The sequence below is a fragment of the Elephas maximus genome, chromosome 17, assembly GCF_024166365.1.
Source record: "Elephas maximus indicus isolate mEleMax1 chromosome 17, mEleMax1 primary haplotype, whole genome shotgun sequence".
Taxonomy (NCBI): Eukaryota; Metazoa; Chordata; class Mammalia; order Proboscidea; family Elephantidae; genus Elephas; species Elephas maximus.
In genome coordinates, this window is record NC_064835.1 from 34,271,890 (window position 1) to 34,293,968 (window position 22,079).

General features: G+C 43.0%; 1 protein-coding gene across 3 annotated transcripts in view; it reads left to right on the forward strand.

Annotated features, from left to right (window-relative positions):
• The window catches only part of ST14 (ST14 transmembrane serine protease matriptase), a 69,614-nt gene that overhangs the window by 9,644 nt on the left and 37,891 nt on the right, over window positions 1-22,079 (forward strand). The window contains exon 2 of one of the 3 annotated variants that reach the window (XM_049856752.1): window positions 20,005-20,129. The exons of the other annotated variants lie outside the window; for them this stretch is intronic. The gene's annotated coding sequence lies outside the window, so the exon portion shown is untranslated. The remainder of the gene's footprint in view (window positions 1-20,004; window positions 20,130-22,079) is intronic. 3 annotated transcript variants of the gene reach the window in all.

A 22,079-nucleotide genomic window follows, 5' to 3' on the forward strand; every position in this document is an offset into this window, starting at 1 on the left:
GTTTCCATCACCCAGAGATTCACATAAGTAGGAGGATTTAAAAAAATGGGGGGAAATTACCCATATGGAGGCATTCTAACAATATGGTGTTACCTGTGCATGCCTTTTTTTAAAATGATTTTTTTCTTGATTATAAAAATTAGAAAGTGTTTTTTAAGTCAAGTGATACAGAAACGTACAAAATAGAAAGTGAAATCTCTCAGAAAATTTTTTCCCCAAATATAAAAAACCAAACCAAACCCAGTGCCATCGAGTCAATTCGGACTCATAGTGACCCTATAGGACAGAGTAGAACTGCCCCAGAGTTTCCAAGGAGCACCTGGTGGATTCGAACTGCCGACCCTTTGGTTAGCAGCTGTAGCACTTAACCACTATGCCACTAGGGTTCCCCAAATATAACCACTGTAAATAGTTTGGCTTACATTCCAGTCTCCTTTAATTGTTCTTGACATGCAAATCTTCTGTATTCAAGTATTGTTCTTCTTTTTTTTTTTTTTTTCCATGAGAATCAGGGAGTGTTCCTTTTTATTCTGAGGTGTGGTTACATTTCTGTTGCTGGCAAGGTATCTAGTAATAGTAAAGACTTCTGCTTTTTAGGTAAGGTGACAGCTTTTAGATACATGTCTCCAAACTTCTTCAACATGGTTAATTCTCTTATTTATTTATTTATTTTGTTGTTGTTGAGAATATACACAGCAAAACATACACCAATTAAACAATTTCTACAAGCACCATTCAGTGACATTGATTATATTCTTCGAGTTGTACAATCTTTCTCACCCTCCTTTTCTGAGTTGTTCCTCCTCAAGTGTTATTCTTGACATGCAAATTTTCTGTGCCTATATTAATATTTGCGGAAACCCTGGTGGTGTAGTGGTTAAGTGCTACCGTGGTTGCTAACCAAAGTGTCTGTAGTTCGAATCCACCAGGCATTCCTTGGAAACTTTATGGGGCAGTTCTACTCTGTCCTATAGGGTCGCTATGAGTCGGAATCGACTCGATGGCGCTCGGTTTTATACTAATATTTGGAGCTCTGGCGGCGCAGTGGTTAGGAGCTCAGTCTACTAACCAAAATATTGGCAGTTCAAATCCACCAGCTGCTCCTTGGAAACTCTATGGGGCAGCTCTACCCTGTCCTATAGGGACTCTATGAATCAGAATCGACTCAATGGCTGCGGGTTTGGTTTTTTTTTTTTGGTTATATTACTATTTATGTGAACACTGTTTAATGTTTAATGTTCTCCCCAAATGGAATAATTATGTGATTACTATTCTGCAGCTGATAACCACGAACCCACTGCTTGCTGTCAAGTCGATTTCAACTTATAGCGACCCTATAGGACAGAGTAGAACTGCCCCATAGAGTTTCCAAGGAGCACCTGGTGGATTCGAACTCCCCACTTTTTGGTTAGCAGCTGTAGCACTTAATCACTCTGCCACCAGGGTTTCCTTCTGTAGCTAAAGGTATAGTTAAAAATAAATATATAAATAAAAATTGGGGAATTGCCCTTACAAAAGGATTTTCACATTTTGAAATTCCTACGCATAGTTTCTTAACACATTTATTAAATATCTAACCCATTCTAGGATAATAGAGCAAAGTCACAGGCTCCTTTCCCCTGCCTCCGTCCCCCCAACCTTAAGCAACTGATAGTTGCTTGAGACTTTGAGAGGCTGGACCAGTGGTGTGCTTGGAGTGCTAGGAATACTAGTAGGAAGGACACCTAACTAAAAAGTGTGGGAGGGATTTATCTTTGAAATTTTCCCAGAGAAGGGGACATCTGAGCTGATTTTTGAGGGTAAATGAGAAGTAATCATACATTTTTGGCTTTCTTCTTCTTCTTTTTTTATTTTACATTGTATCTTAAATAGTTTTTCCGTGTTATTACGTACCCTTTGAAAAACCATTTTTGATTGCTGCATACATTTTTTATCAAGTGAGTATATCATCTTTAATTCAACCAGTCCCCGATAGCCAACATTTAATTTACCTGTATTGTCCATGTGTGGTAATTGGGTGTATTATTTGGACAATTAATGGAAACATAACAGTTGCCAGTATAAGGTCACACTGGTCTGACCTTACTTGGATTATGCTGTTGGGTTCTGGGTACCATGTCTTAGAGGGAATATTGCCAAATGTGTGGTTGAACGAGGTGCCCAGAGGTCTGGAAAGCATTCTGTTTGATGAGTGACTGGAGGGACTGGGTGTGTTTAGCCTGCGACCGAGAGGGCTGAGGAGGTACACGGCTGAGGTGTGAAGGCTTCCAAGGGCTGCTATGAAGGAGAAATTCAGTTAACTCTGTTACAGTGCCAGTGTGCAGAAGCCATTGTGATGTGGGTCAGACTCAGGGGAAGGGAGAACTTTCTAGTAATTGGCACAAAATAAACATACTGTTCCACCCAGAAGGGATGGTCCAGGGATGGCAGGAGCTGAGCTGAGCTGACCTTCACATTCTGCTCTGGCTCTGAGAACTGACTCCTAGTATGCAGGTCAGCACTTCACCTGCTCTCAGCCTTTTCCTTTCACCAGAGGATTATTTTGGTTTGTACTTAGTTGTGAGGACAGACTCCAGGCCCCCTCCCCCTGGCAGCTTCCCTCTTTGCATATGTAATCCCTTCAGCTGCTTAGGTTTGTAAAACAGCATGCCTGGGAACCTCAGAGGAGTGTTTCAGAACAAAGTCAACTCTCACACACTCCGTAGGCCAAGGGTAAGACTTTACCAGTATCTTTTACAGATCCCTTGGTCTGCTGAGGCAGCTGTTAAAGTGGGTTAAACACACTGTGGTACATCCATTCAAAACAAGTGCAGCAGTGTATCAACAGGGAACTGCTGGAAATTCAAGCCAGATTCAGAAGAGGACGCGGAATCAGGTATCATTGCTGATGTCAGATGGATCTTGGCTGAAAGCAGAGAATACCAGAAAGGGGTTTACCTGTGTTTTATTGACTATGCAAAGGTATTCGATTGTGAGGATCATAAACAAATTATAACATTGAGAAGAATGGGACTTTCAGAACACTTAATTGTGCTCATGCAGAACCTGTACATAGACCAAGAGGCAGTCGTTCCAATAGAACAAGGGGATACTGCATGGTTTAAAATCAGGAAAAGTGTGCATCAGGGTGGTATCCTTTCACCATACCTATTCAATCCATCTGCTGAGAAGCTGGACTGTATGGAGAAGCACGTGGCATCAAGATTGCAGGAACAACCTGTGCTATGCAGATGACACAACCTTACTTGCAGAAAGTGAAGAGGACTTGAAGCACTTACTGATGAAGATCAAAGACCACAGGTTTCAGTACGGATTACACTTTAACATAAAGAAAACAAAAATCCTCACAGCTGGACCAGCAAACAACATCACGATAAATGGAGAAAAGATTGAAGTTGTCAAGGATTTCATTTTACTTTGATCCACAACCAACAGCCATGGGAGCAGCAGTCAAGAAATATAATGACATATTGCATTGGGCAAATCTGCTGCAAAAGACCTCTTTAAAGTGGTAAAAAGCGAAAATGTCACCTTGTGGACTAAGGTGCACTTTACCCAAATCATGGTATTTTCATTCATCTCATAAGCCTGCGAAAGCTAGAAAGACTGAAGAAGAGTTGATGCCGTAGAATTATGGTGTTGGCGAAGAATATTGAATATACCATGGACTGCCAGAAGAACGAACAAATCTGTCTTGAAAGAAGTACCTCCAGAATGCTCCATAGAGGTGAGGATAGTGAGACTTTGTCTCATACTTTGGACATTATTATTAGGAGGGATCAGTCCCTGGAGAAGGACATCATGCTTGGTAAAAGAGAAGGTCAGTGAAAAAGAGAAAGGCCCTCAACAAGATGGATTGACATGGTGGCCGTACCAATGGGCTCAAACATAGCAACAGTGGTGAGGATGGAGCAGGACCGGGCAGTGTTTTGTTCTGCTCTGCATGGGGTTCCTATGAGTTGGAACTGACTCGACAGCACCTAACAACAACAACAACAGCAAAAATACAAAGGGACAAACTATTGATGCACACAAGAAGGTGAATGGATCTCCAGAGAATTATGCTGAGTGAAAAAAGCTAACAATCCCAAATGGCTACATACTGTATATTCCATTTATATAATACTTTTGAAATGACTACGTTTTAGAAATGGAGGACAGATTGGTGGTTGGGGGCTTAGGGGAGTAGGAGCGAGATGGGTGTCATTATAAAAGGGCAACAGGAAGATCCTGTGTTAGAACTGTTCAGAATCTCGACAGTGGCAGTAGATCCAGGAACCTACATAGGGGATAACTGGGTAAAATTTCTCTCTCTGTCACACACACACAAATGAATGCAAGTGAAACCGGGGAGATCTGAATTAAAAAAAAAAAAAAAAACGAAAAACCAACTAAACCAGTTGCTGTGAAGTTGACTCCAATTCATAGCAACCTCATGTGTATCAGAATAGAATTGTACTCCATAGGGTTTTGAATGGCTGGTTTTTCAGAAGTAGATTGCCAGGCCTTTCTTCTGAGGCACCTCTGGGTGAACTCAAACCCCTAACCTTTTAGTTACCAGCCGAGCATTTGCACCCACTTCCCCTCCCCACCCAGAGTCTGTGGAGATCTGACCAAGATCTGTGAATTGTATCAATATACATAACCTGGTCATGATAGTGTACTATAATTTTATCCATTCTGCCACTCTCTGTCTCTTTATTGGTGCATTTAGTCCATTTACATTCAGTGTAATTATGGATAGGTATGAGTTTAGTCCTGTCATTTTGTTGTCTTTTTTTGTATATTGTTGACAGTTTCTTTTTCCCACTTAATTTTTTGTGCTGAGTAGTTTATATATTGTCTTTTCCTCTTTGTTGTTGTTGATTTTGTTTTTGCTGAGTCTTTATTTTTTTTCTTGTATTTCATTTTGATGTGTAGGATTGCTGGTCTCCTTTGTGGTTACTTTAGTATTTACCCCTATTTTTCTAAGTTTAAACCTAACCTTTATCTCTTTATATCACCTTGACTTCCTCTCCATATGGAAGATCTGTGGCTACATTTTTTAGTCCCTCTTTATTGTTTGCTTTTTACAAATTCCCTAAACTTCTGTTTATCTGGAAATGTCCTAACTTTGCCTTCATATTTGAGAGACAGTTTCGCTGGATATATGATTCTTGGCTGGCAATTTTTTTCCTCCAACGCTTTAAATAAGTCATTCCATTGCTTTCTTGCTTGCATGGTTTCTGCTGAGTAGTTAAAGCTTAATCTTATTGACTCTCCTTTGTAGGTGACTTTTTGTTTATCCCTAAAAAGAAAAAAAAAGCTGCCCTTAAAATTCTCTCTTTATCTTTGGTTTTGGCAAGTTTGATTATAATATGTCTTGTTAACTTTCTTTTGAGATCTACCTTCTGTGGAGTTCAACAAGCATCTTGGATAGATATCTTCTCATCTTTCACAATATCAGGGAAGTTCTCTGCCCACAAATCTTCAATAATTCTCTCTGTATTTTCTGTTATCCCTCCCTGTTCTGGTACTCCAGTCACTTGTAGGTTATTTCGCTTGATAGAGTCCCACATGATTCTTAGGGTTTCTTCATTTTTTTAAATTCTTTATCTGATTTTTCTTTGAATACATTGGTACCAAGTGTTTTGTCTTCAGTCTCACTAATTCTGCCTTCCATTGCCTCAATTCTGCTCCCCTGACTTTCTGTTGAGTTGTCTAATTCTGTAATTTTATTAATCTTCTGAATTTCTGATTGCTCTCTATGGATTCTTGCAGCCTATTAAATTTTTCATTGTGTTCTTGAATAACCTTTTTAATTTCTTCAACTGCTTTATCTGTGTGTTCATTGGCTTGTTCTACATTTTGCCTGATTTCGTTCCTGATGTCTTGAAGAGTTCTGTATATTAATCCTTTGTATTCTACATCTGGCAATTCCAGGAAGACACCTTCATCCAGAAGATTCCTTGATTCTTTGTTTTGAGAGCTTGTTGAAGTGAGCATGGTCTGCTTCTTTATGTGATTTGATAAGCCATCTATAAGTTATTGTATTAGTTTATTTTACGTTTCCTTACTGTATCCTAGCTTCTTGCTTTGTTTTGTTTTGATATGCTCAAATAGGCTGCCTGAGTGAGCTAGCTTGATTATTTTCATCTTCGATGCTCTAATGTCTCGTCATGAGTTGGCTAGAGCTGTTACCAGGTATAAGAGCCCAACAGTCCATTCACTTTTCTTGTATGGATTCAGCTCAGGTGTCCAAGTAGTTGGTCATCCAGTGTGTGGTGCAGGCTTTGTCCTACAGTCTTAGAGGGGCAGGGGTGATTGGTGTAGGCACAAGTATCTGGTTGTAGCAGGGGGTCACCCTCTGAACAGGGTAGGGGGCTGACAACTGTCCCCTGAGTGTCTGTGTGGAAAGCACATCCCTGTTTCCTAGAGAGTACAGGTGGGTGGGTTCTGCAGATGGACCATGGGTACCCAGTGCTTTTGGTTTAAGGACTGGGAGGTACCACTTATCCTTGGACCCCTTTGCCGATGGCTAGGTGATGCGGGTGGAGCCACCAGTCCTTAGGTCCCTGATGTGGGTACATGAGGACCCTGTTTAATAGGCAAAGTGGTGTCAAACATCAAACACCCACCTCTACTGCACAGTTGAAACAGTTGCAGTCTGCCAGCAAGGGCCTAGTCTCCTGAAATGGCCCCGCACAGGTCCATGCAGGGGTGAAGTGTATTCAAAGTCTGCAGACCGTTTGTGTCTGGACAGAAGCCACTTCTGTCCTGAGCTCCCCAGTTTAGTGGAGCTGGCAGATTATCTTTTACCCAAATGTGAATTTATCCCTTCTCCAAGGCTGGGAGAATGGCTCAGAGTGTGCAGCAGGACCTATCTCAGGCCCAGGGAAATCAACAGCCACTGAAGCCGGCTTGGGGGCTGGGGGTGCAGTAAAATAAATGCAGTACTTAGCTTTGGCCAAGAGCACCATTCTTCTCTGGTGCTCTGTATGGCTGGCTTTCTCTCCCCGAGGAAACCGTGTCTGGAATGCTATCACCAGCCCTGCTGTAGTCGCTCCAGGGAATGGTGCCTGAGGGTTCCCAGCAATTCAGGTCAGACAACTCCTCTCTGCTTCTGAACCGCCTCTCCCTTCCCCTGGCACTCAGTCCGTTTTCTAACTTGTCTTTGATGTTCAGGGCTCCTAGCTTGTCATAAATATAATTGTTTCACTTTTTTGGGGGGGCCTTTGTTATAAGAGGAATCACCAGAAGTGTCTGACTACTCCACCATCTTGGCCCCCAGTGTAGTATAATTTTGCAAGAATGTTACCATGGGGGAAACTGGGCAAGGTTTACAAGGAAGCCCTTTGTATCATTTCTTACAACTGCACTTACAAACAGCCTATAATTATCTCAATAGAAATTTCAATTAAATGAAAGCACTAGCCTTTGAAATCAGAATGTGGGCTCAGTGGAAAGTCAAGGAAATGAATTAAAAGAGTAACTGGGGCTGGGGCCTGGAGACCATGGTTTTAGAGAACAACTAGGTCAATTGGCATAACGAAGTTTATTAAGAAAATGTTCTGCATCCCACTTTGGTAAGTGGCATCTGGGGTCTTAAAAGCTAACAAGTGGCCATCTAAGATTCATCAATTGGTCCCAGCCCACTTGGAGCAAAGGAGAATGAAGAACATCAAAGACACGAGGAAAATATCAGCCCAAGAGATAAAAGGGCCACATAAACCAGAGACTCCATCAGCCTGAGACTAGAAGAACTAGATGGTGCCTGGCTACCACAAGTGACCACCCTGACAGGGAACACAACAGAGAATCCTGGACAGGGTGGGAGGGAGAAAAGTGTGGAACAGAACTCAAATTCATGTAAAAAGACCAGATTCAGTGGTCTGACAGAGACTGGCAGAACTCCCCAAACTGTGGCCCCCGGAAGCTCTGAACTGAAACCATTCCCATAGCCCACTCTTCAGACAAAGATTAGACAGGAGTATAAAACAAAAAATAATACACATGAAGAGTGTGCTTTTTAGTTCAACCAGATACATGAGACCAAATGGGCAGCTCCGGCCTGGAGGCAGGATGAGAAGGCAGGAATGGACAGAAGCTGGTTGAATGGACACAAGGAACCCAGGGTGGAAAGGGGGAGTATGTTGTCACATTGCAACAAATGTCACAAAACAATGCGTATAAATTTTTGTATGAGAAATTAACTTGACCTGTAGACGTTCACCTAAAGGACAGTAAAAAAATAAAATAAAAGCAGTGGTCTGGTGCAGCTTTCTTCACCTTTTTACCTCCTTGTTTGGTTTCTGGGAACTGCCCGGCTGCGTTTCTGCTCTCTTAGTGAGCTGACACAGGCCAGGGAAAGATGGGAGGTGCTAACTCTGCACCAGGTGGGTGGCAGCGGGGATGGGAGAGCAGTACAGAGGAAGCTAGGCCTGTTGGCACCTGGGACAGCCACAGGATATCACTGATGCCTTGTGGGTGGGGCAGGGCTCAGGGAGAAATCGCTCAGCTATGGATTAAGGTGGTCCAGGGAGGCCATCTGGACGAGCTCGGCCTGGCTGTGTCCTTCAGGACAGGTAGGATTCAGCAGATAGTGGGGAAAGCCCAGGCAGTCCCAACTGGCAGCATGGATCAGCCTCCTGGGTCTTAACAGGTGGGGTGCTCCTGGCTCAGGGCAGAGTTGGGGATGAGGCGTCAGTACCCCTGGGCCAATGTTACAAAGGTGGACATTCTTCTGTTGTGGTGGGTACAGCTGCACCCATCTCTGGGGTCCAGGGAGTGGGTTTTGTAGCAGGTAAGTTTTGCAGCGTGTCCTTTAAGTAAACCAGTCTCTCTGCACTTCAGCTGGCTTGTCTGCTGTCTCCCAGGAGTGGCAGAGTCAATGAGAAGTACGCTGGCTTTGGAGTCAGATGGGTTTGAGTCTGAAGTTCAGCTCTGCCCTCTTTTAGCCTGGGGCACTTGTTAAACTTCAAGATTCCAGGGCCCTGCTCCTGCCCTGGAGTCCCTGGGTGATGCAGACCGTACATGCACTGGGCTGCATGTTGGAGATTCGAGTCCACCCAGAGGTGCCTCAGAAGAAAGGCCGTGTGATCCATTCCTGCAAAATCAGCCATTGAAAACCCCGTGGAGCAGGGTTCTATTCTGACACAGAGGCGGTCATCATGAGTTGGGGTCATTCAATGGCGGCTGGTAACTGGCTTCTAACCTACGAAATCAGAATCCAGGGACAGGGCTTAACAAGCACCACGTTTGTTTTATTTGTTTTTGTGGCCAGACAAGTTTGTGGGTTTTGGTGATAAGTCGCCCTCTTTTAACTTATTTTCTCACCTGACAATGAAACCTAGTTGTAAGAATTAGAGGTAATATATTTAAAATGCCTAGCGTGGCACAAAAATTACAAAATAGGATCGTTTTTGCTGTGGCCATTGCCTGCCTTTCCAGGCTGTGTGAGTCGGGGTGAATGGGAGAGCCCCTCGGGGACCGGCAGAGCACCCTGGGGCCTCCTGGGCACTGGCCTCTGAACAGACCTCCGTTTCCAAGGCCGTAAGGACCTTTTGTTGCTGTTAGTTGCTGTCAAGTTGGCCTGGACTTACGGCGACCCCAGGCACAGCAGGACAAAACATTGCCCAGTCCCGTACCACTTCACGATTGTGGGTGTGCTCAGGCCCATTGCTGTAGTCACTGTGCATTTTGAGTGCCTTCCACCTAACAGGCTCACCTTCCAGCACTGTATCAGGCAATATTCTCTTGTAATCTATAGGGTTTTCATTGGCTAGTTTTTGGAAGTAAATCGCCAGGCCTTTCTTCCTAGTCTTTCTTAGTCTGGAAGTTCTGCTGAGGCCTGTCCACCATGGGTGACACTGGTATTTGAAATACCAGTGGTATAGCTTCCATCATCACAGCAACACACAAGCCCCCACAGTGCAGCAGACTGACAGGCAGATGGTAGGGAGATATTGCCCAGTCGAGTGGTGTTGAAACCTCTGCCAGAGGCTTTGGGACAGTGTCTCATAGTCCAGATGCCCTTTGGGTCCTGGCTGCTTTAGCAAGGTTGCCTCCACTTTTATTGTCTTATTGTTTTGAGGCTCTGCATTAAATACCAGTTGCCGTCTAGTTGAGTCCATCTCATGGCGGTCTCATGTGTGTTGAGTTGAACTGGGCTCCACAGGGCTTTCAGTGGCTGATTTTTGGGAAGTAGATCACTAGAATTTTCTTTTGAGGTACCTTTGGGTGGACTTCAACCTTCAACCTGCAGCCTTTTGATTAGCTGTTGAGTGAGTTAACCCTTTGCCCCACCCAGGAACTCCTGTGTTAACTAAGGTTTGCATTTGAAATAGGATTTTCATTGCTTTAAGAAATGCTTTTGGAAACTTACAGATTTGTAAACTGAGTCCCAGAGAGTCGGCTTGCTCAGGCAAACAGCCAGGCTTTGCTGGATAAATCTCCAGGCGGTGAGAGGTGGGGAGGCCCCTGGAAGGGTTTTCTTTTCTCCCTCCTTGGGACCTGGCACATCTGGCTCACGGCCAGCCCCTGACATCCTCAGTGGACAGGGGCTTGATTGGGCTGACTGCCTCTGGGCAGGGCAGACAGCTGCTGAGCCTGGCCAGTCCACGCCTGCCTGCATCTTTGAGGCCCACACGGTGAGAGTTTGCTATCAAGTTTTGTTTGCTTTTTAACGTTTGAACTTGAGCTCCAGATGCCTAATTAGGGCAGAGGGAGGGAGGTGCCTGCCTTGCTGTGGGCAGAAGGATGGGGGGGGGGCAGGTGGGAAATAAAAATCGAGGGGGATGGTAGGTAGGCCCCCACCTGTCATTACCACCCCAGAAATAAGCAGCTTTTCTGTATAGAAGAATCAGCTGATTATTTTTTACGGTGCCTCTGGCTGGGAGGGATTATTAATCTGCTTTTAAGAGGGAGAAACTGAGGTACAGTAAGACATATTTGCCCCAGATGACTCAGGGTTCTCAGCCCTGCCCCTTATGTAGGTCACCCTCATCCCACCCCCTCAAAAGGGGGAAAGAAGTGACTTGGTATCATATCTCTTTGTCCCCCTTGCTGACGTCTTGTTGCGAGTGTATCTGCCCCCTGGTGCCTGGCTGTGTGTGGGCAGGGCCCCTGGCAGTGCTAGACTTGGAGAGGGTGCCAGGAGTAAAACCTGCAGGAGCTGCGATACTCGAGGGTGGGGAGCCACTTGGTTTCTGTGTGTTGGCAACATACCCAACGTTGGCTGAGTCAGGCCCCTGGGGGTGTTCCTTTATGCTCTGACCTACTGTGTGGAGACTTTTTGACTTATTTTCTTGGGTATGAAGGAAATAACCCTGGCTTTTTTTTTTTTTTTTATATATATTTTTTGGGGGGGATAGCTTTTTTCCCCTAGGCGGCCTGGGATTATAGATCTATAGATAATTCTGGATCCTCACCTGTGCCCAGCAACTCCTGGTACAGCTGCTGAGGAGCAATGACGGGGTCAAAGCGCAAGGGTGAGCAAGCTGGGCTGCACAGGCAGAGGTGTGGAGAAGGCCCCTACTATCCAGCTGACCCAGGCCAGAAGCGGGAGAAGGAGTGTGTGTTTCTGAGTAATCTCTGATGATAGCCTCAGGGATCTGGCAGGGTCGCACAGCGAGGAGACGAAGTCCAACCCCATACAGCAGGACCTTGAAGCCCAGGTGTTGTTTAAAATAGACTGAAACTCTACTGTGACCAGCTGGCGCCGTGACACATGGTGGGAAGTGGGTCAACCCAGCTGGCATTTCAGATTTGTAAGAATAGCCTGGGGCACTTGTTAAACTTCAAGATTCCAGGGCTCTGTTCCTGCCCTGGAGTCCCTGGGTGATGCAGACAGTTAATGCACTGGGCTGCACGTTGGAGGTTTGAGTCCACCCAGAGGTGCCTCAGAAGAAAGGCCCGGTGATCTACTTTTGAAAAATCAGCCATTGAAAGCCCCATGGAGCACAGCTCTGTTCTGACACACAGGGTCGTCATGAGTCGGAGTCATTCCGTGGGAGCTGCTAACTGGCCTCTGACCTACGAAATCAGGATCTCTAGGGATCAGGGCTTAACAGGCACCATGTTTGTTTTACTCTTCGTTTTTGTGGCCAGATAAGTTTGTGAAGCACTGGTGTGGTGAGGCAGTCAGTGAGGGACTGCAGCTCCAACGTGGGTTTCTGAGAATCTGGCTTCCTGCTAGATGATTTGCCTGCAAGTTTGTGAGTGAGCGAGAAGGATCCCGTTGTGGGCTTTCTTTCCCCTCTCATTGCGCCTTTGGTCATCCCTTGATGAGCACATAAAGGCTCCTGTCTGCCAGGCCCTGTGCTAGGCTCAGGGCTGCACAGCACCTACGGACAAAGCCCCTGCCCCCAGGGGCCATCAGTGAGAACCTGTGAACGGTCATTTAGTTGTAGAGAGCCTGTCTAAGCAGGGGACCCCCCTTGCTGGAGACAGGTTCCTTTTTATTTATTGTTGTCAGCTGCTGCCTATTTGGCCCCCAGCTCATGACGACCCCACATACAATAGGATCCATAAAGTTTTCATTGGCTGATTTTCAGAAGTAGCTCACCAGGTCCTTCTTCCTAGTCTGTCTTAGTCTGGGATCTCTCCTGAAACCTGTTCAGCATCGTAGAAACATGCAAGCCCCCACTGACAGGTGGTGGCCTGCATATGGGGTACATAGGCTGGGAACTGAATCCAGGTCTCCCGCATGGAAGGTGAGAATTCTACCACTGAAGCACCACGGTCCACAATTTTGTAATTGTTGTTGTTTTGTGCTGTTGAGTCAATTCCAACTCATAGCGACACTATGTGACATAGTAGAACTGCCCCATAGGGTTTCCTGGGCTGTAATCTTTACAGATCGCCAAGTCTTTTCTCCTGCAGAGCCACTGGTGGGTTCAAACCGCTAACTTTTTGATTAGCAGCAGAGCACTTAAACATTGCACTACCAGGGCTCCTTCCTTTTATAATTAGCAACTTGTAAAAGAGGCCTTTCTCCAGTTTCACCTCTGGTGCCTCAGTATTACACACGTCTGCTGTGTTCAGCCTTGCTCGGGATGACAGATACAGTGTTGGTTCTGGGACGTCATTTCTTGTTCTTTGTTTGAGGTGGCCAAGAGCGGTGTGTTTTGTAACCCTGTCCAGGATCTAACTGAGCTGGCAGGTAGGGAGGGGTCATGATACTTACTGCCGTCTCGACCCTCAGAAAAGAAGGCATCTTTATGATACCACAGAGCACCTTTCACCTTCTAGTGGCTTTAAAACTGTCGCAGATACTCAGACTGCACTTTCTCTTCTTGCTTGAACAGTTTTGGCAGGCCCCAGGGTTTGTGGTTCTGATGAATCGGATGACGGGATGACATCATGGAATTGAAATCCATTCTGTCTGGTGGGTGGGTTACTGAGTCACTGGAAGTGAGTAAAGACTCTGCCACAAAACAGTGGCACCTGAACCCAGCCACCCTGTGTCCCCAGCCAGTGATATCACCTCTGTCCTTTGGCCTTCATCTTGAGCAGTAGTCATGTGGTGGCCTTTCATGAGTCCCTCCCAGTGACCTCTTGAGGCTTTCAGGTCCACCCACTCTGCCTTCCCAGCAGATCACACCCAACCTTAGACAAATGAGAAACAATCTTAAAGAAAAGTCTTGACATGAAGAGTTATTTTCCGCCATCTGCTTTGATTGAAATCTTGCGTGGATTTGTGGGTAGTTAGTAGGATTTTTGCTGTTTATAAATGTAGAGGCATTTAAGAAACCACTTACTTTGTTCAAATGGGGACCACAATTTGAACTGCTGGTGTCAAGTTCCTGCTGTGGATTGGCTGGCCCTCTAAGCTGGTGGGAAAAGGAGCCCTGGAGATTTGAATCTGGTGACAGGTCTGTTAGCGTGTGCTTGGGGACAGGAGCCCTCGTGGCGCAGTTGTTAAGTGTTTGCCTGCTAACTAAAAGGTCGGCAGTTCGAATCCACCAGCCACTCCTTGGAAATCCTATGGGGCAGTTCCACTCTGTCCAGTAGGGCCACTATGAGTTGGAATCAGCTTGATGGCAACAGGTTTGTTTGTTTGTTTTTGGTGGGGGAGTACGGGGAACAGGAAAAGGGTCCCCTCCAGTGGAAGTTTGCTTGGTTGACCTGGACACAGTGTTTGTTTGCCCAGCGTTTCGTGTTCTTCCCCAGGGAGTTTCTTCCTTAACGGGAATAGGACAGCCACGAGGGTCTTTTCTAGAGGGCTGCTTGACAATAAATATCATCAAATAAAATATACCTTTTTTTTTTTTTTTTACCTTCTGTAAATTAGAATTTTTTGGACAACCACTGACCTTGGGGGGTTATGTATCATTTGTGTTATTACTTTAACCTGTTGCTGTTGAGTCGATTCAGACTCATAGTGACCCCATGTGTTATGGAGTAGAACTGCTCCATAGGATATTCTCGGTTGTAATCTTTATGAAAGCAGATTGCCAAGCCTTTCTTCTGCAGCACCGCTGGGTGGGTTTGAACCAGCAACTTTTAGGTTAGTTGTTGTTGTTAGGTGCTGTTGAGTCGGTTCTGACTCATAGCAACCCTATGCACAACAGAATTAAACACTGCCCAGTCCTGCACCGTGCTCACAGTTGTTGCTATGCTTGAGCCCATTGTTGCAACCACTGTGTCAATCCATCTTGTTGAGGGTCTTTCTCTTTTTCAATGACCCTCTACTTTACCTAGCATGATGTCCTTCTCCAGGGGCTGATCCCTCCTAATAACATGTCCAAAATATGTGAGACGCTAGATTCACCATCCTTGCTTCCAAAGAGCATTCTGGTTGTACTTCTTCCAAGAGAGATTTGTTTGTTCTTTTGGCAGTCCATGATATATTCAATATTCTTCGCCAACACCACAATTCAAATGTGTCAATTCTTTTTCAGTCTTCCTTATTCCTTGTCCAGCTTCCGCACACATATAAGGCAATTGAAAACACCATGGCTTGGGTCAGGTGCACCTTAGTCCTTAGGGTGACATTTTTGCTTTTCAACACTTCAAAGAGATCTCTTGCAGCCAATTTGCCCAGTGCAATGCGTCTTTTGATTTCTTGACTGCTGCTTCCGTAGGTGTTGATTGTGGATCCAAGTAAAATGAAATCCTTGGCCACCTCAATCTCTTCACTATTTATCACAATGTTGCTTATTGGTCCAGTTGGGAGGATTTTTGTCTTCTTTATGTTGAGGTGTAATCCATACTGAAGGCTGTGGTCTTTGATCTTCATCAGTAAGTGCTTCAAGTCCTCTTCACTTTCAGCAAGCAAAGTTGTGTCATCTATGTAACGCAGGTTGTTAATGAGTCTTCCTTCAATCCTGATGCCCTGTTCTTCTTCATATAGTCTAGCTTCTCAGATTATTTGGTCAGCATACAGACTGAATAGGTATAGTGAAAGGATACAACCCTGACGCACACCTTTCTTGACTTTAAACCATGCAGTATCCCCTTGTTCTGTTCAAACAACTGCCTCTTGATCCATCTACAGATTCCTCATGAGCACAATTAAATGTTCTGAAATTCCCATTCTTTGCAATGTTATCCATAATTTGTTATGATCCACACAGCTGAATGCCTTAAAATAGTCAATAAAACACAGGTAAACATCTGTCTGGTATTCTGTGCTTTCAGCCAGGATCCATCTGACATTTAGCAATGATATCCCTGGTTCCATGGTTAGTAGTCCAGTGCAAACCATTTGTGTCATCCAGGGACCAGATAACCAGATTCTTATTACTATCGTGCTTAAAACAAAAGAACATATGATATACCAAGACTTACAATTTCTCCCCTCCTGGATTTCTGGACCTTACCCCCTTCCCCTCCAGGAAGTTGAATGGAAATGAACTAATCTTGACCCTGCAACTTTCTGTCAGTCCTGCGTCTTTACTCTCAGTGTACCCCGAGCCCTTTATTCCCATCGAGCCAGCAGGGAGTCATTCTTTTCATCTGAGATGGCCAAGAACTGCTGTGTGTTTCCGGGATCTTGGGGTGGATCTAACTGGAGCCAGCAGGAAGAGGCCGCAGTTGCTGTTTGGCCTCTATCTCTGCCTTTGATGAGCAAGCACCTGGCTCCACAGCACAGTGTTTTGTATGTGCACCTGCAAATATTTACCTTTAAGAAAGAGAGAATAAAGGGGCAGAAGTAGGCCCAGGCGTATTTCTCAGTGGCTTGTGGTTTCGTAGAGCTGTTGTTATGTATACACTTGAACTAGCGTGGATGGAAGCTCCCTACACTGCCCCTGCTACTACTGTCTCCCCGTCTGCACATGGTTGCTTGCTCTGGAGGCCAACCATGTGGTTGACTGGAATTACACTGGGCTAGGAAATGGGAGATCTTGGCCTCTGTCCCAGCTTTGCTGCTTTGATAACTTAACTAACTTTGGGACCTTGGACAGTCACTCCCTCTCTCAGCCTCAGTTTCTGGATCAATAAACTGAAGGAGTTAGGCAAGGTGATCTTTAATATCCCTCAGCATGAAGCCAGGGACTAGGGTGATAAAAGGAAACAGGTGGTTACTGATTAAACTGAATTGCTGGACTGAGTGGGGCTGCAGAATCCACACTGCAGTGAAGGCCAGACCTGTCATTGAGCTGGTCCATGGCACAGCCTGGGGACAGCCACTGTCTGCTGCCTACCACCTTTCCCTTTGGCATGAACCTCTGGGACTTGGGAATACAGTATATTCTACTCCCCGTGCCCCCCTCCACCCCATTTCCCTGAGTACTTGGCTCCTGAGTTCTGGAAGCAGACTACACTAGGAAGTAGAAAACCTGGGTTCAGATCCTAGATTTTCCACCGACTGGTTGTGTGATCTTGGAGAAGTCAACATTTCTCCCAGCCTTTCCTATTAAATGGGGGTAATAGTACCCGTCTTGAATGATCAGTATTGTTGTGGAAATCAGGTAAGAAAATAGCTGTGAAATTACTCTGTAAATTAAAAATAAACACAATAAATTATTTTGCCACTTTTCTTCCAATACACATACACATAGCGTGTTTAGAGTCCAGCTGAAACCTTTCTGTTTTCTCATTCTTAAATACGATCACACTATCAAGGACCATCGGACATTTAAAGAAAACCTACAGCTTGAAAGAGAAAGTCAAAGTACTGAAGATAACTTAAAAAAAAAAAAAAAAATTGAAAACTAGTTGGTATCCTAAGAAAAAGTCAGGAAGAGATTGCATTCATCCCAAGAGCATGGCCCCTGGACACTAAGTAGTAAACTCACTCACTCACAGTACTTAATTCAGTACTAAAGTTGCTCCTGGGGTTCACCGTTCAGCCAAAGATTAGACAGGCCCAGAAAACAAACAATGATACATATAGCTCAACCACATATATGAGACTAAATGGGCACACCAGCCCAGGGGCAAGGACAAGAAGGTAGGAGGGGACAGGAAAGCTGGACGAATGGAAATGGGGAATCCAAGGTTAAGAAGGCAAGAGTGTTGACACGTCGTCGGATTGGCAACCAATGTCACAGAACAGTATGTATATTAATTGTTCAATGAGAAATTAATTTGCTCTGTAAACCTTCATTTAAAGCACAAAAAGGTAAATAAAAATAAATAAAAAGTTTGGACTTTTCCCAAGGGAAAAAATAAATAAATAAATGATATAGATTCATGGGGGGAGAGAAGAGATTGCATTCATAAAGCAAGAAAAGGCTACTCAGAAAAGTAACCATCAAAGAATAAAACACCACTTTCAGAAATGAAATATATGATTGTTGAAACAATCATTGGTTTTGTAATAAGCCTTGAAATCAGGAAAAGTTAAGTCTCCAACTTTGTTCTTTTTCATACTATTTTTACTATTCTAGACTCTTTGTATTTCCATATGAATTTTAGAATTACACTGTCAGTTTCTACAAAGAAGCCTGCTGAGATTTTGGTTGGGATTTTGTATTGAATCTAGACATAAATTTGAGGATAATAGACATTATCATGGATTAAATTGTGTCCCCCCCCCCCCCGCCCCCAACTGTGTGTATCAATTTGGCTAGGCCACTATTCCCAGCATTGTGTGATTGTCCACCATTTTGTCATCGGATGTGATTTTCCTATGTGTTGTAAATCCTATCCCTATGATGTTAATGAGATGGGATTAGTGGTGGTTAGGTTAATGAAGGAGCCAGGAGAATAGCATGTCCTTCCGACCCAGGGTCCCTGTGCTGAGAAGCTCCTAAGTCCAGGGAAGGACTGATGACAAGGACCTTCCCCCAGAGCCAACAGAGAGAGAAAGCCTTCCCCTGGAGCTTGTGTCCTGAATTTGGACTTCTTCCCTACTAGACTGTGAGAGAATAAATTTCCGTTCATTAAAGCCACCCACTTGTGATATTTCTGTTATAGCTGCACTAGATAACTAAGACAAACATCTTAACAATTTTGAGTCTTTCAATCCATGGACATGGTCTATTGCTCCATTTATTTAGGTCTTCTTTAATTTATCTCAGCATGTTTTGTATTTTTCAACGATATTGCTCATTTTTTGCCATATCCCTAAGTAGTTGGTATTGATGTTATTGTGAATGATACTCTCAAAATGTCAATTTCCACTTGTTCATTGCTAGTATGTAGAAATACAATTGATTTTTGTATACTAATCTTTTATCCTGCAGCCATGCTAAACTTATTATTTCAATAGGTTTTTTTTGACTTATTATAAATCTACATTAATCAAGACAGTATGTTATTGGCATAAAAAAAGACAAATAGATCAATGGAACAGAATAGAGTATAAAAATAGACCCACAGGTATATGGACAACTGATTTTTGACAAAGGTACAAAGGCAGTTTAGTGGAGAAAGGATAATGTTTCCAACAAATGGTGCTGCAACATTAGATATCCATATGCAAAAAAAAAAACAAAAACAAAAACAAAAACAAACTTTGATCCACACCTTGTACCATATTAAAAAGTTAACTCAAAATGGATTATAGGCCTAACTGTAAAACATAAAACTATGGACCTTCTAGAAGAAAATATAGGAGGAAATACTTCTTGTCTTAGGTTAGGCAAAGATTTCTTAGGTACAACACCAAAAGCATGATCCATAAAAGAAAAATATGACAAATTAGATTTCATCCAAATTAAAAACTTCTGTTCTTCCAAAGACACAGTTAAGAGGATGAAAATACAAGCCACAGACTAGGAGAAAATCTTTGCAAAGCATAAAAGAGTTTATGCAATATATATAAAGAACTCTTAAAACTCAATAAGAACAAAATGAACAATTAAAAGAATGGGCAAAAGATTTGAAAAGATCTTTCACCAAAGAAGATAAACAGATGGCAATTAAACACATGAAAAGATGTTCAACATCATTAGTCATTAGGGAAAAGCAAGTTAAAATCACATGAGATACTACTACTTCTCCGTTAGAATTGCTAAAACTAAAAACTTATCATACGAAGTGGCGAGGATACAGAGCAACTATAAAAAAAAAAACAAAACAGTGCTATCAAGTCGTTTCCGACTCACAGCGACCCTGTGCAATGCCCTATAGGGTTTCCGAGGAGCGCTTGGCGGACTTGAACTGCCAACCATTTGGCTAGCAGCCATAGCACTTAGCCGCTACGCCACCAGGGTCTACGGTTCTTATTAATTGCTGGTGGGAATGTAAAATGGTACAACCACTTTTGAAAACAATTTGACAGTGTCTTAAAAAGTTAACCATATTTCTTTGCTTAAGCTGCTTCCTACAATTCCTATTAATATGCGTAACTTTTACTGTAACTGTTTAACGTATACCCGATCAAAGTGTGATTATTAGGATACTTATTGTATTTATGGTAACTAATTAGAATGCTCTGTTAGTTCCTGTTTTCTGTGTACAAATACTTGTCAATTTCTCTGGTTCTTCAGCACACTAACTTCCATTGTGGGTGTTTCCTGTCTGCCCCGTTATAATCAAACCTTCTCCTTAAATAAAACTCTCGTTTTTAAACTTAAAAAAAAAAAAAGGTAACCGCATACTTACCATTCAACCTTGCTATTCCACTCCTAGATATTTACCCAAAAGACATGAAAGGATATGCCCATACAAAGACTCACTCAAGAATGTTCATCGCAGCTTTATTTGCCATAGCTAAAATCTGAAAACAACCCATATGTCCATCAGCAGATGAACAGGTAAACAAATTGTTGTACAATCATATATGAACATACCCTGTTGCTGTCAAGTCGATTCTGACTCATAGTGACTCTATATGGACATGAACATACTACTCATAAATGGAAAGGAATGAACTATTGATACATGCAATAAAGTGGATGAATCTCAAAATCATTGTGCTGAGTAAAAGAAGTCAAACAGAAAAAAGTACATACTGATGATTCCATTTATATAAAGTTTTAGAAAAAGCAAACTAATTTTTAGGTACAGAAAGCAGATCAGTTGTTGCCTCTGGGGTCAGGAAGGGACAAAAAAAAAGAAAAGGATTACAAAAAGTCAGAAGAAAATTTTTTAAGATGATGGGTATGTTCATTATCTTGATTGTAGTGATGGTTTCATGGGTTTATACATATACCAAAACTTATCAAATTTTGTACACTTCAAATTATCAAACAGTATACTTTAAATATGTACCATTTATTTTGTCAGTTATACATCGGTAAAACCATTTTCAAAATTCAATAGAAGGTTTGCAAGAGCAAGTAAAAAAAAAAAAAAAAATTTCCCAGAGTAGAACCAAAAGACAAAAAATGTAAGATTTAGAGAGAGAGAGAAGAAAGACAGTATTGTAGAGGAGCTAGTCTTTATCCTTGGCATCCTGAAATTTTGTCATGATGTATTTAGTTATGCGTGCTTCTTTTTCATTTCTCTTTCTCACCTTTGGGGGACCTTTGAATTTGAAGATAATATGCCTCTCTTCAGCTCCTGGAAATATTCTTTCATTATTTCTTTGATAACATTCCCTCTCTGCCAGCCTCAGAAAAGTATTATGGAAGATAGAGATGAATCAGGGAAGGGCATTGTTAGAAGTTTCCAGATTCCCACCACCATCCCAAGCAAAAAGATCACAACCTTCCAGTCTCACATAGGAGATGAGAAGAATAGTCTGGAGAAATGAAAACAAAGAGTCTTGGGACACAAGGCCCAGAGGAGGGCTGGTGTGAGGGTGACAAGAGGGGGAATGAGTCAACAATCTATTCTGTCATGTGTTCCTAAATACTAGTGGTTGGGTTTAAGTTGCTCTGGGAAGGAAATTGGAAAATTATTCTCTGCAGGAATTAAACCACCCCATAGAAAAGCCTACATAGCCTAACATTTAGGAGTAAAAACAATCCGGTTAGCCACATAATTGTGCCCTACAGTGAAACCACTTGTGGCAAGTCATGTGCACCAAGCTGTCAAACAGCCTTTATGCCTAAATATGAATGAACAACCAAAGATCCTTAGGCATCTGAAAAAAGTCTTCAGTATGGAAGAGAAAGTCAAAAACAGAAAAGATACTCAATAGACACATAAAGATGAGAAGATTTTGCATCCATGAAGCAAATCCAAGATGCCACAAAAAAAGGAAAATTCAGAGAACAAGAAATAATTATTTGAAATTAAAATTTTGGTAGCAGAAATGAAAAAAACTCAATGAAACAAAAGGTTAAAAACAATAAGATGGACAGTAGCAGAGAAAGGATAAAGTTGTTGTTGAGCGTTGTCAAGTCAGTTCTGACTCATAGCTACCCCATGTACAACAGAATGAAATACTGTCTGGTCCTTTGCTATCCTCACAATTGTTATGCATGAGCCTATTGTTGCAGCCACTGTCTCAGTCCATCTCATTGAGTGTCTTCCAGATGGACTGACACAGTGGCTGCAACAATGGGCTCAAGAAAAGTAGAGGATGAATATAATAGGGATTGCAGAAAGATAGAACATAAAATGAAGGGGAGAACATAACCTAAGAAATAATACAAGAAAATTTCTGAAGCTAAGAGATGTGAGTTTCCAGGTTGGAAAGACAGAGAGCCTAGTCTAATGAATTTTAAATACCCAAATTCAAGGCAACCCTCAAAGCTCTCAGAGAAAGAAAAAAGTCATAAATAAAAGATAGGGATTTATAACATATTATATTTACC